Source organism: Babylonia areolata, chromosome 6 (genome assembly GCF_041734735.1).
Source record: "Babylonia areolata isolate BAREFJ2019XMU chromosome 6, ASM4173473v1, whole genome shotgun sequence".
Taxonomy (NCBI): Eukaryota; Metazoa; Mollusca; class Gastropoda; order Neogastropoda; family Buccinidae; genus Babylonia; species Babylonia areolata.
In genome coordinates, this window is record NC_134881.1 from 41,178,341 (window position 1) to 41,189,868 (window position 11,528).

Here is an 11,528-nt window from a genome sequence, read left to right on the forward strand (position 1 = left end):
CCTCCTGGCGACCTAACATCGATGGTTCCCTGTGGACTGCCGACGCTGGAACTGCAACGGACGAACCCGGGTGTGGCCGTTTTTGAGGGAATCTAAATGAGCGGCGTGGGAGTAATGCCACTGAAACGTTGCAGATGATGGGGCAGCAAAAAAAAAAAGAAAAAAAAGGGGGGTGATTAATTATAAACAATCAAAATTCACGCATACATACATACATACAGACAGTGTGTGTACATACATACGCGCGCACACACACAATGCATGCGTACACACACACATTTTGACAAACACAAACATGCAGGCATGCACACACACTCTCTCTCTCTCTCTCTGTAAACTCTGCAAACTTCTAAACATACTTTTCCCAATGAACTTTTAATTCAAATATCGTTGTCAAGAACAGCAGTGTAAATAGTGATGTCTTCACAAGATGCTCTTCTCTATCCATTCAGGACTTTCCTTCAAACATGGAATTCTCAAAAATCACTGCCAGTAATTTATCATCCCATAAAAGATTTTTGTTAGTTCTTTCAATTAAAACTGGTTCATAAAGGACTGGGAAAAGAAGGACCTTCTCACTTTTCCTCTCACAGTCTTATAAACCTATCAAAAATAAATTAACACCAAAAAACACCTTAACTGAAACGTAGTTTGGATAAACACAGCTTATGTATTGTGCATTCCCACATATGGAGTGATGGCCTAGAGGTAACGCGTCCGCCTGGGAAGCGAGAGAATCTGAGCGAGCTGGTTCGAATCACGGCTCAGCCGCCGATATTTTCTCCCCCTCCACTAGACCTTGAGCGGTGGTCTGGACGCTAGTCATTCGGATGAGACGATAAACCGAGGTCTCGTGTGCAGCATGCACTTAGCGCATGTAAAAGAACCCACGGCAACAAAAGTGTTGTTCCTGGCAAAATTATGTAGAAAAATCCACTTCGATAGGAAAAACAAATAAAACTGCACGCAGGAAAAAATACAAAAACATCGGGGGCACTGTAGTGTAGCGACGCGCTCTCCCTGGGGAGAGCAGCCCGAATTGCACACAGAGAAATCTGGTGTGATAAAAAGAAAAACAAATACAAATTTTGTGAAAATCCAAATTATCCTGTTAACAGAAAGGTCATATCTGGCAGAACTTTTTTTTTCAGGTGTGGTTAAATTTGATATCCCTGTCATTCTTTGCCTGGTTATAACCTTCACAGACTCCATAATTTTTCGCTACCAAATTTATCACTGGTCTTTAAACCAAAAACTTCCTTATACATCTACAACGGGGAAAAAAAGTGAAGCTTTTAAAATCAAATTCAAATAAAATATTTCTTATTTAGAATGCGCTTCATGGTTTGTTTATGGGTTGTTGATGCTGTTTTTTCTGAACAGAAATTTTACAAAAATCACACATTACCATATTATTATGCCAAATGTGTTTGCAGCAAGAAGGCGCACAAATGGTGGGTGGTGGTTACTGTAGATTGGATCCGACTGAAAAGAATGAATGAATAAATGACAAAGTATACAAAGATTAGAACTGTGCATAATTATGAGAGAAAAAACACACAAAAAAAAAACAACAACAGAGAACAATATACTGTTTACATTGGCTTTTCCAGCTATGTGTCAGATACAGCAACGAAAAATACATATCAAAAAAAAAAAAAAAAATTACATATATATTATATATATCATTCACGGCGAACTCCAACATGGCAAGCGCTCCCATGGAGGCCAAAAGAAGCGCTTCAAAGACACTCTGAAAGCTTCTCTGAAGGCCTTCAACATCAGCCACGACACATGGGAGCTGAATGCAATGGACAGACCAAAGTGGCGTTCAGCTGTCCACAAAGGCGCCAAATCCTGTGAGGCCAACAGAATCGCTGCAACAGAGCAACGCAGACAGGCCAGGAAAAGCAGGGCCAGCAAGTCCCCGACAGCCGCCACCATCCCCTGTCCACACTGCGTCAGAACCTTCTGGGCGCGAATTGGCCTGACCAGTTATCTGCGCACCCACAGAGCCCAACCCACCCACCCCCAGGATGACTAGATGGTCCTCGTCGATCCCGACGGACGAACCACATATCATTCATCATCTTGTTTTGCCTTTGTCTTGTTCTGCATAAGCAATGGAATTCTGCTGCTAACTGAAACGCGAACAGAAAAAAAACAAGGAAGTGGAACCGGTTGCAACATAAGTTTTTTTGTTTTGTTTTTGTTTTTTATCGACTGCTCTCTTCACGGTGTCAACACTAAAACAATGATCAGATCTATCAACCAACGCTGACACCTACCGAAACTTATCTGCTGAACAAAATATTAAACTGCCAATTCTCTCTCAGTACATGCAAGATAGTTTGATTTCCAAATTATATGAATTAAAAATAACATTTTTTAAAAAGTCTCTGTTTTATACCACAGTTTAAAAATCATAAAATTGAAAAAAAAAAATTGTAGATCATCTCTTCCATATAATTACAAGAAGCATTTTATGATATCATCCAATGAATATAAAGGGAAGTGGGTGAATACACAGCGTTTACACTTCAGCGTTAAATGTGCCATTCTGTTTGATCTGAATGATGGGGGGTTTTAACCCTTTCACCGCCAGTCGATTTAGAGTACAAAATTCCCTTGTGGTATAAACACAGAAAAGACAGTGGCTAAGAATAGCTGGGGAATCCCCCCCTGCGGAGTACAGAAAATATGGCCGATCCAACCACCGAACATTAAGAGCAGGTAGGTTCATGGATAACAGACCAATGAATGGTCACCTTTCCGTGACGTGGGTCCTCTACTACGCCTGTGCATAAATGCGAGCTTGGCGGTGAAAGGGTTAAAAGCTACCAAAGTGAAGGGAAGGTTTGTAGTTATACACTAACACACCGTGATGGTATGGGGGACACTAGAAAGAACACACATCAGTATTAGCTCTTACATGTATCCCGACAATAATCCTTCTTCTTTCTTGCACCTTTCTGTCACCCATTCCCACAGACTGTGTGTGTGTGTGTGTGTGTGTGTGTGTGTGTGTGTATGTTAGTGTATGTGTGTGTTCGTGTGTGTGTGTGTGTGTGTGTGTGTGTGTGTTCGTGTGTGTGTGTGTGTGTGTGTGTGTGTGTATTCTTGTGTGTGTGTGTGTGTGTGTGTATTCGTGTGGGTGTATATATATGTGTGTGTGTGTATTCGTGTGTGTGTGTGTGTGTGTGTGTGTGTGTGTGTATTCGTGTGTGTGTGTGTGTGTGTGTGTGTGTTCGTGTGTGTGTGTGTGTGTGTTCATGTGTATGTGTGTGCGTGTGTATGTGTGTGTGTGTGTGTGTGTGTGTAAAAACATCAAAAGCTTGAAAATATGGGTTGTGCTGTGCAGGATGACACTTTCAACTGTTTATTGCTTCAATTCTCATCAACTGTCTGTGTGTCTGTACCACTGAAAATGAACATGCATAGCTACAACATACCAACACTTTTTTTTTTAAGCTTCAGCTGTGTTACATATAATTTCTTAAATGAGAAAATTAGCTGATATACTTGCCAAAAACAAAATGAAATATACCCAAATAAGAACACGCAAATAAAGAACGTTACAGATTATTCCTGAAAATATTCACCCAAACAATACATATATTAACCATTATTTTACATTAAAAAATTTTTTTCTTTAAACGTGGGGGTTTTGGGGGGCGGGGGGGGGGGGGGGGGGGGAGAGAATTCACATTTCCTGACACCCAGTGGAATGCAAACCTTAAACCATCAAGGACAAAACCCTGTCACTTTTCCTCAAACACAACACACCATGTATATAAAGGAAACAAAAAAAAACAACAGAGAAGCAAGCTCACACTTTGAATAAAAATTATTTACAGTCACTTAAACGGACCAAATAATGTGGTAAAATAAAAGGAATACAATTCTGATACATCAAGCATGCATTACCTAGATACTCCCGTGTCGTTTGGACACATGAGGCAGTCAAAACGCTGCATGCTCTGCATGTTGACTATTGAATAAAACTTTTCAAAAAGGAGGGGGAAAAAAATGTCACTCAAAATTAACACAAGCAGTTTACACATGTATATAAAACACACACAGGTTCAGGTGCCTGGCTGTCTTGCTGGTTGAGTGTGAGGAGATCGCAGTCCAGAAGGTTGTGGTTTCCCATCGCAGCCTCCCAATATAATAAAACCTGGCATTTTCTGCTGCCCATCCTAAGCGTTTCATCACCACCTGAGGTGAGTGTCATGGATGCTAGATCTGAATGTGGCTAACTATGCATGAAGACCTGCCCATGCGCATACACACTGGTTGCTGACAGTGTGGTCAGCAGTATCATGAGCATGTCTACACTCCCGCTCTCTCTCCCTCCCTCCCCCAAGCACGTAAGCGTTCGTGAATGTGCACACATCTACACACACACACACACACACACACACACACACATATGCACATATACACACATGCACACAAACACATGCAAACACACACACACCACCATTATCTATAAAAAAAAAAAAATCCTCATTTCGTAAACAGACCAAGTGAAATGGGTATGAGTTAGCTCCTATCTCCTATCGCAAATTCTCAGGAAAATTATCTTAAATTAATAATAAACAACCAATCATAAAAAGCATGAACTTTTCACAGCAATTCTACTTCATGACATGAGATGACAGAGAGAGAGTATCAGTATCAGTAGCTGAAGGAGGCGTCGCTAAGTTCGGACAAATCAATATACGCTACACCACACCTGCCAAGCAGATGCCTGACCAGCAGCGTAACCCAACGCGCTTCATCGGGCCTTCAGAGAGAGAGTACTTTTCTTAAGTCCATGTTCTTGACCATGGGTACAAAGTCTCGGCCCTGCAAAACATTCATTCACTGCTTCAAGACAGTGAAAAGTAATCTTTTTAATCCTGAAAATTATATTTCACAAGAATCCCTGTCAAGAGTGCAAGATGAGTGCAACATGTCAGTGATCTACAAGAGGCACAAAAAGTTTGGGACCACCAAACCATGTTGCTTGAATGATTATTAATGTTACTTACAGCCCGGCAGACTGTAAGGGACCGTTTCAGGGATGATCACACATACTGTAAGGGGCCGTTTCAGGGATGATCACACATCAGTTATTAAAACTAGCTGAACAGAATCCAAAATAATGTGAAAAGGTCAATTAAAACAATATTTTTAAAAAAGACTAACACGCCAACATTTTGCTATCAATTAAAACAATATTTTAAAAAAAGACTAACACACCCACCTTTTGCTCAGTCCTCATAAAAAAAAAGAAGTTTTAAACACTGAAAACAATGTAAAAACATAAAATTAAAATAAATACATACATTTACCCACCTGTTTCAGTCCAGGTAAATCAAATCAAATTATGGCGCTTAGAGCCTCACTGACCACCAAGGCCATAGTCAAGGTAAAATTTTTAATCACATTAAAAAACAAGACTCACTTGTGATAAATTAAGTCCCCTAGCATTAATTACAGAGTAATTTCCCTTTTTTTACTATCTGCACCAAAACGTTTGCAAAATAAATAAAAATTCCATGCTTAGCAAAAGAAGTTCCTGTTTGAACAAAAAATGATAATAATGACTGCTCTTGTTGTTGTGTCAGAATATGAGGTCAAAGTGCCAGGTTTTGACAATACAAAAAATATAAATATAACAGTAATCTCAGTTTGCATATAATTAGGCGTCTTTTTTTTTATTTTTTTTGTGCCCATCCCAGAGGTGCAATATTGTTTTAAACAAGATGACTGGAAAGAACTGAATTTTTCCTATTTTTATGCCTAATTTGCAGAGAAAATGTCAATGTTAAAGTTTACCACGGACACACACACACACACACACACAGACAACCGAACACAGGGTTAACACACAGACTCACTTTGTTTACACAAGTGAGTCAAAAAATAATTTCCCTCAGGAGCGAGAAAAACGACCGTGACATGACGGACATACGGTTGTCAGTACTGTCTCGGCCCTTTCCTTCCTGGATCCTTCTTTCTCTGTCTGCTTCTCCAAGTCTTCCTTTCTCTCTCTCAATTTTTGTTTTACTGACAACCATTATTTATATCTCCCCTTGGGAATGCTAAAGTAGAATAATGCGTTTCCACTTTAAAAAAAAAAAAAAAAAAACTCAGCTGTGCTATTGTTAGGAAAGGTTTGTGTTGCAATCAACACAAAATTCCTCCCTTAATGTGCTTGCGTCAGTGAATTTAAACTTTTTTTTTTTACCAAGTTATTTCTTCTACATGCCAGCATAAAACATTCAGGTTCAATGGTTAACAAATCTATGCCCTTAAAAACATTGTCCATACACTGGAATATCCACCATACATGTGTGTGTGGGTGCGTGCATGCATGTGTGTGTGTGTGTGTGTGTGTGTGTGTAAGTGTGCGCTTGCATATGTGTGCATGCTCAAGGCTTCTACCGTAATACCGTTACCAAGAAGTCCTTCAACCTGAAACGATTTTGTCTGTTTCTGGTACACAGTGAATTTGATGTATGGATCTGTATTTAACTTCCCCGCTCCCACCTACAAACAACTCCCAATTTCACAACCATGCTGTTTATTAAGACATTTACAATAATTATATCTGTCCAAAAGGAGGAGTTTGTATTATACTCCATGTTTGGTGTTACATATACTTACCATGTCAAACTGATGCAAACTAGGCTTATCGGTTTGCTCTGCTGATTCTGCGCACGCCGCTTTGACTTAGGTGGCATGGTATATGGAGGGGCCCTGGTGACCGGTCTCTTCAATGGCATAGAACCCTGGAGCCCCTGGGAGGTGTGGGCTAAATATGAGGCCACCTCCCTGTTTGTCTCTGCCCTGTGGCTGACAAAATGGGGCGCATACTGGCCAAAGAGGGAGTGCATCCCAACAATCTGCTTTGTCAACTCAACTCAAACATGTCTAGTGATGCTGAATATCACTGAATCTTCATCATACCCATGTGAGTTACTCAGTTATTCCGAGTAATCCTACGTTGCTTTTTAATTCACCTTATCTGTCCGTCATGGGTGTGACAGACCCAATCAACAGAGTCGATTCAGCATTGATCCCATACCTATATATCGTGTGTGACACACATTGTTTTTAAAAATTAATTTACTAATTAACAGAGGCAAAAGAAAATAAGCAACAACAAAAGACAGTTCATATAAAGAAATTGAGGCATTCAGGAAATCTATAGTCAATCTAATAAAAAGTTTGGGGGGGTTTTAGCTGTCTTTCTTCTTTCTTTCTTTCTTTTCAAGGTAAAAACAGGACACAAAATGAACGTCATCATCCATGGAAAAATCTACCAGGAACATGAATTCTCTGCCTCGTGGTAATGTGTCTGACTAGGAAATGAGTGTCCAGAGGATCAAATCCCATATAAGGACTGGGATTTTTTTTTAACTCCCCCACTCCCTCCCCTATATCTTTAGCGGTGAGCTAGGTACCAGTCGTTTGGATAAAAAGATAAAACCAAGTTCCCGTGTGTGATATGCACTTAGCGCATGTGAAAGAATCCACGGCTAGAAAAGGGTTGCCCAAGGCAAAATTCTGCACAAATATCCACTATCATAGTCAAGCAAAATTACACTCACAGACAGACACAAAAGATCTTTTAAAAACATGGTTGTCACTGCACTGTAGTGGCGCGGTCTCCCAAGGGAGAGCAGTCCAAATTTCACACACAGTTCTATCTGTTGAGACAAAAAAATGAAAAACAAAATTCAACAAAATAAATGTGTTGTTTCATTGTTGTTTTTAAGTTACTGGCAATATTATTATTAATCACTAAAAAAAAAAAGGGGGGGGGGGGAAGATTAGACTTCACAATGCTGAATGGAACAGTAAATGGTTCATTCATGTATTCATTCTTTGATAAAATCATAACCTTTTGACAGCAACAAAGCATGGGTACAAACGCACTGACTATATCATATATATATATATATATATATAAACCCCTTGTTTCTCCTGGTCATATTGCAATTTCAGACTAGATAAATTCATATTAGCATTTCTGACAATCAGTCTGGGCTAGGATTTGCTTCCCTTGTCACCCCCACCCCCACCCTTCCAACCCCAAACCTGCCAGCCCCGTCCCCCCTCTTTCTTTAAAAAAAAAAAAAAAAGAACACCAACAATTCAACAAACATCTTATTCTGCTTTTGTTTTGTTGGTTTTTTTTTACAACATCACTACTCTCAAGACTTGCACAACTGACGAATAACTCACCACCAACGCCCACTGTTCTACCCACACACACCCACATACCATAACACACGCACAAACATCACACACTAGCATACTAAAACAAAAACTTTCATTCTTCTTTCAAAAGCCATCCAAGGCAACAGCACAACTGCTTTTTTTAAGGGGGGAGGGAGCGGGGGAGGGGGGGGCGGGCGGGGGGTTCTTCACCATCAAAAAAAAATCCTCTTCTGTTCAGATCACCTGAGACAATCACACTATGGCTCACAAAACATCTTTTATCATCAGTTCATTTCAATGACAACTTAAGATTTGACCTTTAGTTTGAGGGTGTACAAATGATATGTGTGTGTTTTTTGCATACCATTAATATACAGGTAAAACGTCTCTCCTCGTGTTCGCAAACTGTACAAATCACAGCCCCGGCCAACAACGAACAATCATCATCATCATCAAGAGCTGTTCAATAACCGTAAACAATCAAAATGTGGGTTGGGTATTATCCTGGCACAAACATCACACCATACCATACCATATTTTGAAGATCATACCTGACCATTATAGTTTAACACACACAAAAACCACAAAAAAACAACAAATTCTGAGCAACAAATACACCATCATATTCTTAAAGACACTGCTTTGTCACCATTCATTTCAACTAAGCAAGCACAATACTTGTTTATTATATACAGTATACATGGAATGAATAATAATTCACAACAAACATTGATCACAAGTGACTTTGAATGCAAACCGTTGGCCCAAAGCTCCAGAAAAGCAAATATTTAGATACATACTCAAAGCAAGCAAAATTGCAAAAAAAAAAGTATGCTGAAATCTCTGTATCAGCATACATATTATATTCAACCACACACCCACATGCAAGAGCATGTGCACACACCGCACACATAAACAAACACACATGCACATGCACACTTACATTAACATACACAAAATGTTTACTTCTTCTGCTCATACACACTCACAGGTTTTTGACTGAACAGTCACACACATTATCTCACTTTTGTGTCTCATATCACTTCCAGTGTAGATGTTAACTCGCTCAGGACTACAAGTTTTCTCCCTTGCTTTTCCCCACAGACGGTCCATTTGTAAGGGTTTGGAAAAAAATTACAAAAAATACAAAATACAGAGTAAGAAAATGAAACTTTCAGAACTGGTTTATTACTTGTTGAGCTATTACATATGAAAAAAAATCAAGTTTCTCATCTTATTTTTATGGTTTTGCCATATGTAGAAAATACTGCCAATTTTTCACCCCGAATCACCATACCCATGCTCGCTTTCTGCATTAAATTCGCTTTCTTCTTTGTCATCATCCACCTCTTCAATGTCCGACCCTTCAGTTTATAGCATTTCAAGTACTTCGGCAACCCTAAAACGTTGCCGTCACTGCCTTGTTCGCTTCACAACATTCTGAGAAGAGCCCGCTTTGCTAACAGGCTGGCACGTGAGCAGACGACCGGTCAGTGACTTTGTCAACGTGTGTGCAAGACAGGCCACACATGCCAGACTGACCAATCATACTGTTTGATTGTGGAGTGACCCAGAATAGCGCACTCTGCTTGGCTAACCACAAAATCACGTGTACAGCGCGTGATGGAATTTTACTTTCGGAGAATGCTATTCCATTCCTTCGTCCGAATCCGAATACGTTTTGTGTAGGAATGCGTGAGCATACCTTCGTCCAGAGAGAGTTAAACAGAATCTGAACAAACACATGTACACACTTAAGCACAAATGTGCATTTTTGACAAAAAAAAAAAGGTACTTTCCACCCATCCACACACACCTGCCCACACACTCTAACACCCACCCACACACACACACATTCACCCAACCATCACCTACATGCCACCCTAGCACCCAACCCAACTAAACCACCCACATACATGTATCAACGGAAAGTCTCCTCACTGGGATCCGACAGAACCAAGACTTTCCACCCATCCACACACATGCATGTATACATGTATATATACAAACACCCGCAACATCCACCCACCCACAGTCACTCAACCAACCCATCCTCATCCACACGTGCATACAATCAGTGATGGCCTAGAGGTAACGCGTCCGCCTAGGAGCGAGAGAATTTGAGCGCGCTGGTTCGAATCACAGCTCAGCCGCCCTAGACCTCCACTAGACCTTGAGTGGTGGTCTGGACGCTAGTCATTCAGATGAGACGATAAACCGAGGTCCTGTGTGCAGCATGCACTTAGCGCATGTAAAAGAACCCACGGCAACAAAGGGGTTGTTCCTAGCAAAATTCTGTAGGAAAATCCACTTCGATAGGAAAAACAAATAAAAGTGCATGCAGGAAAAAAATACAAAAAAAATGAGTGGCGCTGTAGTATAGCGACGTGCTCTCCCTGGAGAGAGCAGCCCGAATTTCACACAGAGAAATCTGTTGTGATAAAAAGAAATACAAATACAAATACCTAACATTACAACAACACTAAACCACCACATACATATTAATGCATCAATGGAAAGTCTCCTTGTCACAGGGATTCGACAGCAAAGGACCTTTTTCCCACCCAATGGCCATCCACACACACATGCACACACCTCACCCTAACTTTTTCCACCCATCCACACACACAAACACGCACACATATACACACACACCTCACCCTAACGTTAGAACACGACTCTAAAATCTCGTCTCTAAAATCTTCTTCTTCTTCGTTCGTGGGGTGCAACTTCCACGTTCACTCGTATGTATACAAGTGGGCTTTTACATGTATGTCCGTTTTTAATCCCACCATGGAGGCAGCCATACTCCATTTTCGGAGGTGTGCATGCAGGGTATGTTCTTGTTTCCATAACCCACCAAATGCTGACATAGATTACAGGATCTTTAATATGCGTATTTGATCTTCTGCTTGCGTATACACATGAAGGGGGTTCAGGCACAAGCAGGTCTGCACATATGTTGACCTGGGAGATCAGAAAAATCTCCACCCTTTACCCACCAGGCGCCGTTACCAAGATTTGATCCTGGGACCCTCAGATTGAAAGTCCAACGCTTTAACTATTCGGCTATTGTGCACGTCATCTCTAAAATCTGACCACAAAGGAACTTTCCAACTATCCCCCCCCACCCCCCCGGACCCCCCCTCCACACACACGCACACTCTTACATGCACACACACACACTCTTACATGCACACACGTACACACACACACACACACTCACACCTCACCCTAACAACAACATTATAACACCACTACACCACCATATACACATCATCAATGTAAAGTCTTCTTGTCGCTAAAATCTG

At 40.7% G+C, this 11,528-nt stretch overlaps 1 protein-coding gene across 1 annotated transcript in view; it reads right to left on the bottom strand.

Moving 5' to 3' along the window:
• Window positions 1–356: 356 nt before the first annotated feature.
• LOC143283016 (ectonucleotide pyrophosphatase/phosphodiesterase family member 5-like) overlaps window positions 357–11,528 on the bottom strand; it is a 19,225-nt gene continuing 8,053 nt past the window's right edge. Inside the window, exon 4 of the mRNA XM_076589005.1 lies at window positions 357–11,528. This exon is cut by the window's right edge and continues 666 nt beyond it. The gene's annotated coding sequence lies outside the window, so the exon portion shown is untranslated.